The sequence below is a fragment of the Danio rerio genome, chromosome 21, assembly GCF_049306965.1.
Source record: "Danio rerio strain Tuebingen ecotype United States chromosome 21, GRCz12tu, whole genome shotgun sequence".
Lineage (NCBI taxonomy): Eukaryota > Metazoa > Chordata > Actinopteri > Cypriniformes > Danionidae > Danio > Danio rerio.
In genome coordinates this window covers 45,305,305-45,311,720 of record NC_133196.1, presented here as the reverse complement: position 1 = coordinate 45,311,720, position 6,416 = coordinate 45,305,305, and the positions used below count along the sequence as shown (strand labels likewise).

At 40.3% G+C, this 6,416-nt stretch overlaps 1 long non-coding RNA gene across 1 annotated transcript; it reads left to right on the top strand.

Moving 5' to 3' along the window:
- Positions 1-315: 315 nt before the first annotated feature.
- Positions 316-5,977, top strand: LOC141379912 (uncharacterized). Its single transcript, XR_012396933.1, has 3 exons — positions 316-796; positions 1,383-1,574; positions 3,021-5,977. It is a non-coding gene; the product is annotated as an uncharacterized lncRNA (long non-coding RNA).
- Positions 5,978-6,416: the final 439 nt, after the last annotated feature.

Below are 6,416 nucleotides of genomic sequence, written 5' to 3'. Positions count from 1 at the left end.
ATAATAATAACAAACAGGTAATGAACTGATGGTTTTTTCAAACAATACACTTCAAACTACATATTTTTTTACCAAAAAAAAAATAAAAATAAAAACATTGTACTGCCTATTTGTCAAGTAATATTCCAAAATCTATACACAACTGCCAACCTACAGTGGCACACTCACTCCATCACACACCATCATACTATATGTAAACAAGAACGTTCCCATGGTGTCCCAAAACGTTGTGTACGTTTTGAGACACGTCCAAAACAAACGTTATTCGATCCCAAAACAAACAAACAAACATCCAGTTATGCACACAGAGGACGAGGTCTAGCTTGAAGTCTACTTTAAACAGTGCAGCATCAGTGAAAACAGGCACTCACCCTCAGTGTGGCAGCTGGACGACAGGAGGCTGCTGGGCGGTCTGAAGATGTAAGGCAGGTACCGGGAGAAGCATTTCATCTTTTAGACTGGATTTTAGTACGCGTAGCACTTCATACTGTCCTCCTGCGGCTCACGGACACATGAAGGAGCGGAAAATGCGATGGCACAATCTCCGGTTCATTATATCGGCGGTGTTCCTCTGGAGGGATGACATCTGTGCTGCTCCAGCTGACCAGGCTTCTCCTCGCCCCCGTCGCCTGCTGGAGGACGGCTTGTTTTGCCCCAGTCTGGGAGGTGGGAGGGAGGGGTGTTTGCCGGAGCCGCTCCTGCGTCTGTCCGCCTACTGGCCGGCTTCGAATTTACCGCGGCATCTGCTGGAAAAAGTCGGAAAACTGTTGGACTAAATGAGGTCAAGTCTACAACTGTATGTATGCCCTATATTTAGCATACGTGTTTGTATGCACCGATGAACTAGAAGCTGACCTATTTAAAGCGATAGCTCACTTCAAAATGTGGGCATTTAGGCTACCTGAGGTAAAGGTGGCCTTATATTCACACATTAGGACTTTGTCCTTAATAATATAAGTTTAGAAAAGTATTATTTGCAAATTCTAAATAGTGGAATTATATTAGCAGCCAATGGCTTTAAAGTACAACATTGTTCGCAGTCAAATAAATAGTGCTAATGTTGTTTTTGAATCATACCTACATGAGCTTAAAGACCAAAATATTCAAAGTTGGCTACCATTGTAAACAATATAGAGACCATGTCGCATTGTCACTGATTTGAATGTGCAAATTCACTCACCGGCCTCTTTATTAGGTACACCGTACTAGTACCGGGTTGGACCCCTTTTTGCATTCAGAACTGCCTTATCTTTCGTGGCATAGATTCATCAAGGTAATGGAAATATTCCTCAGAGATTTTGGTCTATATTAACATGATAGCATCACGCAGTTGCTGCAGATTTGTCCATGATGTGAATCTCCCATTCCACCACATGCCAAAGGTGCTCTATTGGATTGAGATCTGGTGACTTTGGAGGCCATTTGAGTACAGTGAACTCATTGTCATGTTCAAGAAACCAGTCTGAGATGATTTGTGCTTTATAACATGGCGCATTATCCTGCTGGAAGTCGCCATCAGAAGATGGGTACACTTTGGTCATAAAGGGATGGACATGGTCAGCAACAATACTCTGGTTGGCTGTGGCGTTGACACGATGCTCAACTAGTACTAATGGGCCCAAAGTGTGCAAGTTTGTGGTTGTCGAATATATAACCCTAACCCTAGTAAGTAGCGTTTCTGTTACAGGTAAACATTTCCACAAAACACATCTGTATGTACATTTTGCTCATTACTAATACTAAACACTGTTCACCATAGAACATAGTGTGACCCATTTGAAGGATGTGTCATATGTGGGTTACCAGTACCATGAATTTTTTAACTGCCCAAAATCTCTAAATTATTTACATATTTATCCAGCAGCATACTTCAAAGCACAGTCTGACTGGAGGGAAGATAAAGTCACTTTTAACTTTAATTATGTTATTATTGCTTATCATAAAAAGAGTGAACATCAAGTCGAAGCTGTTTTTTACTATAGTCATTTGTGCTGGGTAATATATCGAAAAACTATCGTTATCGTGATAATAGTATATGCGATATCTATATCACAGTGAAGTGCAATCAATTTAATTAGTTTTATGTGTAAAGCATTTATGTGCTGTTTGCATAGGTTGTTTATCCAAATCCGACCAATCAGACAAGACTATCTTCATACCCAACAGGTAGGTGCTGTTGTGAACAAAAGAGCTGAAACACTCATTCATTCATTCATTTTCTTTTCGGCTTAGTCCCTTTATTAATCTGGGGTCACCACAACGGAATGAACCACTAACTAATTCAGCACATTTTATGTATCAGATGCCCTTCCAGCTGTAATCCATCACCTGGAAACATCCACACACACACACACACACACACACACACACACACACACACACACTACGGTCAATTTTGGCATATATAGTGCATGTCTTTGGACTTGTGGGGGAAACCGGAGCACCCGAAGGAAAGCCCCACGAACACGGGGAGAACATGCAAACTCCACACGGAAATGCCAACTGACCCAATCAAGGCTCGAACCAGCGATCTTCTTGCTGTGAGGTGAATGTGCGACCCACTGCGCCACAGCAACGCCCCAGAGCTGAAACAAAAAATTTTTTAAAAACGCGCGGTGGGTAGCATAATCACCTCACAGCAAGAAGGTTGCTGGTTCGAGCCCCGACTGGGTCGTTTGGCATTCCTGTGTGGAGTTTGCACGATTTTTTACAACTTTTTTAATCAAGCAACAAAGGTGCTTTGATGAGGTCATTGCCAGGAAGCAGCAATTCACGCTTGTGTTGTTTCCTCTTTGTGACAGAATGCATCATGTGTGAACTTAGCAACTCAAGCCGAACACTCAAAAAAAGACATCTGCTGTTTGTTCAAACTACACTGTAAAAAAAATGTGTAAATTATTTCCACAATTTATTTATGCTTTTGAATTGCATAATGGAACCTTGATCTTTCTTCCAAGAACTTCTAACCTTGAAAAGTTTTTTTAAAAATGACTTTTTCTAACATTTTTCTTTGCTTTCAGGAGCTTTGATGTGGAGGCTGAAGTATGAGGAGCGCTATCCTGCTGAAGAATTTACCCTCCCCTGTGGTTTGTAATGTAATGGGCAGCACACATATCTTGATACCTCTGGCTGTTGATGTTGCCATCCACTCTGCAGATCTCTCTGCCCCATACTGAATGTAACCCCAAACCATGATTTTTTTCCCTCACCAAACTTGACTGATTTCTGTGAGAATCTTGCCATGTGGGTTCCAGTAGGTCGTCTTTAGTATTTGTGATGATTGGGATGCAGATCAACAGGTGATTCATCAGAAAAATTTACTTTCTGCCACTTTTCCAAACGATCAACAAGAAGTCAAGTTATTATTTATTGCTGTAACAGCTGGGATCAACGACAAGACCTCTGTCAGGTAGTGTGTATGAGTTGAATTTACAACATCAAAAGTCGACAGAGCTGCGATCAAGCTCCCATAATGCAATTCACAATCGTAAATAAACGAAAAACACGTGTGAATCACAAAATATGGAAACTGTTAATTAACTTTCTTTTTTTTACAGCGTACACACTCAGAAATAAAAAAAAAAAGTTTGTACCTTTTCAAAAGGTACACATTTGTACTTGAAGGGTCCATACTGGTACCTCAAAAGTATATATTAGTATCTACAAATTTTAAGAGGAACACTTTTGTATTTTTTTAGGTACTAATATGTACCTGAAAAAGAGTTAGGAGGTAAATATTTAGGTAGGTAGTTTAAAGCCAGTGGTGCTTTGGGTAAGAACAAAGGTCCAGTCTAGTCACTCCATTTAGTTGTCCCTATTAACATGTCCACAAGGATTTGTACTCAAGAGGAAAGGTGTGTGTGTGTGTGTTTTTTTTGCTTGTTTGTTTGTGTGTTTGTGTGTGTGTGTGTGTGTGGTTTATGGTCAAATACGCACACACAGGAAGACAACAAAGGAAATCAAATTCAGTCCTCAGAACAGTTTAGCCATGTGCAGCCAGAAAGGGCAAACTGTGGGCACAGGTGCAGTTAATAAAGCCCTTGAGGCAGTCCTGATTGGCCAGAGATTGAGTGAGTGGAGACTGGAGTAAACCATAATCTGAACAGGGGTGTGACACTATGAGTTTGCAGTTTAGGAACACAAAACTTCTCAACAGGGCGATGCAGTGGCACAGTGCGTAGCACGTTCGCCTCACAGCAAGAAGGTCACTGGTTCGATCCTCAGCTCAGTTGGTGTTTCTGTGTGGAGTTTGCATGTTCTCCCTGCATTTGGGTGGGTTTCCTCCGGGTACTCCGGTGTTCAAAGACATGTGGTATACAGTAGGTGAATTGGGTAGGCTAAATTGTCCGTAGTGTGTGTGGATTTCCCAGAGATGGGTTGCAGCTGGAAGCGCATCCGCTGAGTAAAAACTTGCTGGATAAGTTGGCGGTTCATTACGCTGTGGCGACCCCGGATTAATAAAGGGACTAAGCCGACAAGAAAATGAATGAATGAATAAACTTAACAGTGCCCTTGAGGTATTAATATGGATCTTTTAGGTTAAAAAAAACAGCTCCATACCTTTATTTCCGAGAGTGTACTTGTTTAAAAAGAGCTGAAACAATACAATTCTTAAGTTTTTTGTGACAACTTAATTGTTTTATGTTCAATCTACCTACATTTGTAAAATAAATAAATGAATAAGTAAATTTAATTCGATCATGTGGCCCCAGCACAAATCATTCATGTTAAACCCAGCATTTATTACAGTGTACATTCCCGTTTTAGCTGATGTTAATAGCCAGAGGTGTTTATACAGGAGAGCATATAGCAGTGTCTGGTTTCTTTAAGCCGCTCATGTGTAATTATGTCTTCCTTTATAGCAGGGGTTTAATCAATAGCGGGTCTCGGGGTTTTGAGGAAAAGGGGCCATCTGTGCCTCTCATGGATAAGCATATGAAAAGGCTAACACTCGTGGTGCCAGCTCTTCCCCTCTGTGCCACCGCAGCATAATGAGCTGAACACACACATCGATTTTTCCACAGCACACCCACAACAGAGCCTATTAACATAACATCAGGACTCTTTTTAGATCAGATATGATGATCATTCACACCATAAACATAACCAGAGATAAAATGTTTTAGTATAATCAGTGGCGGATCTAGTGATTTTGGGGCCCTAAACAATTCCAGCCATCATTTTTATTTATGATTCATTTTCTTTTCAGCTTAGTCTCTTTATTAATCTGGGGTCGCCACAGTGGAACGAACCGCCAACTTATCCAGCATACTGTATGTTTTAAGCAGCAGATGCCTTTCCAGCTGCAACCCACCACTGGGAAACATTCATGCACACTTATTTACACATATACACTACAGCCAATGTCGCTTACCCATTTCATCTTATAACAAATGTTTTTGGACTTGTGGGGGAAACCGGAGCACCCGGAGGAAATGCACGCCCACACAGGGAGAACATGCAAACTCCACACAAAAATGCCAACTGACCCAGTCAGGGCTCGAACCAGCGACCTTCTTACTGTGAGGTGTAGTGCTATACCCACTGCGCCACCGTGCTGCTATTTCATCCTGACTTCATGAGAAAACGTAAATATTTTACGTTTTTTTAGTTTAGTGGCTATATGAATTCAGTCGTAATGAAAATATATGATTTAAAAAAGAAGGTGTGGCACCCAACCCCGCCCCTAAACCCAACTTTCATTTGGTGATGAGCAAATCGTACTAAATTGGACAAATTAAATCATACGAATTCATATGAATTACATGCGTCCGACAGATTGCACTATTATGTTTTTTTCTCTTCTTCATTCTTTTATTTCACATTTTACCTGTTTTTATGTTTTTTTACTCATTTTTATTATTTGTTTTATTTTTTATTTTACTTGTTTATTTTATTCTTGTTTATGTAAAGCACTTTGATTTGCCACTGTGTATGAAATGTGCTATATAAATAAACTTGCCTTGAATTAGCCCCTAAATCAAAAAGTTATGAATAGCCGTGAGATTGCAATGGCTATTTTTATTTATATTGCTGGTTTTTTTTTTCGACAACTTAAATTAATGCAATCTCTACATTTTAAATTAATAGTTTTCCTAAAATGAATTTACAAATAAAATAAATAAGTGTATAATTTTATTTACAGCTGGACAGCATCATGATGGATATTTTATTTTGTTATATTATTATTATTACTGGGTTGTACGTTGGGTCGGCTGAGTCAGTTGGCGTTTCTTTGTGGAGTTTGCATGTTCGCGTGGGTTTCCTCAGGGTCCAAAGACATGTGGTACAGGTGAATTGGGTAGGCTAAATTGCCCGTAGTTTGTGTGTGTGATTGAGTGTGTATGGGTGTTTCCCAGTGATGGGTTGCAGCTGGAAGGGCATCCGCTGCATAAAACATGCTGGATAAGTTGGCA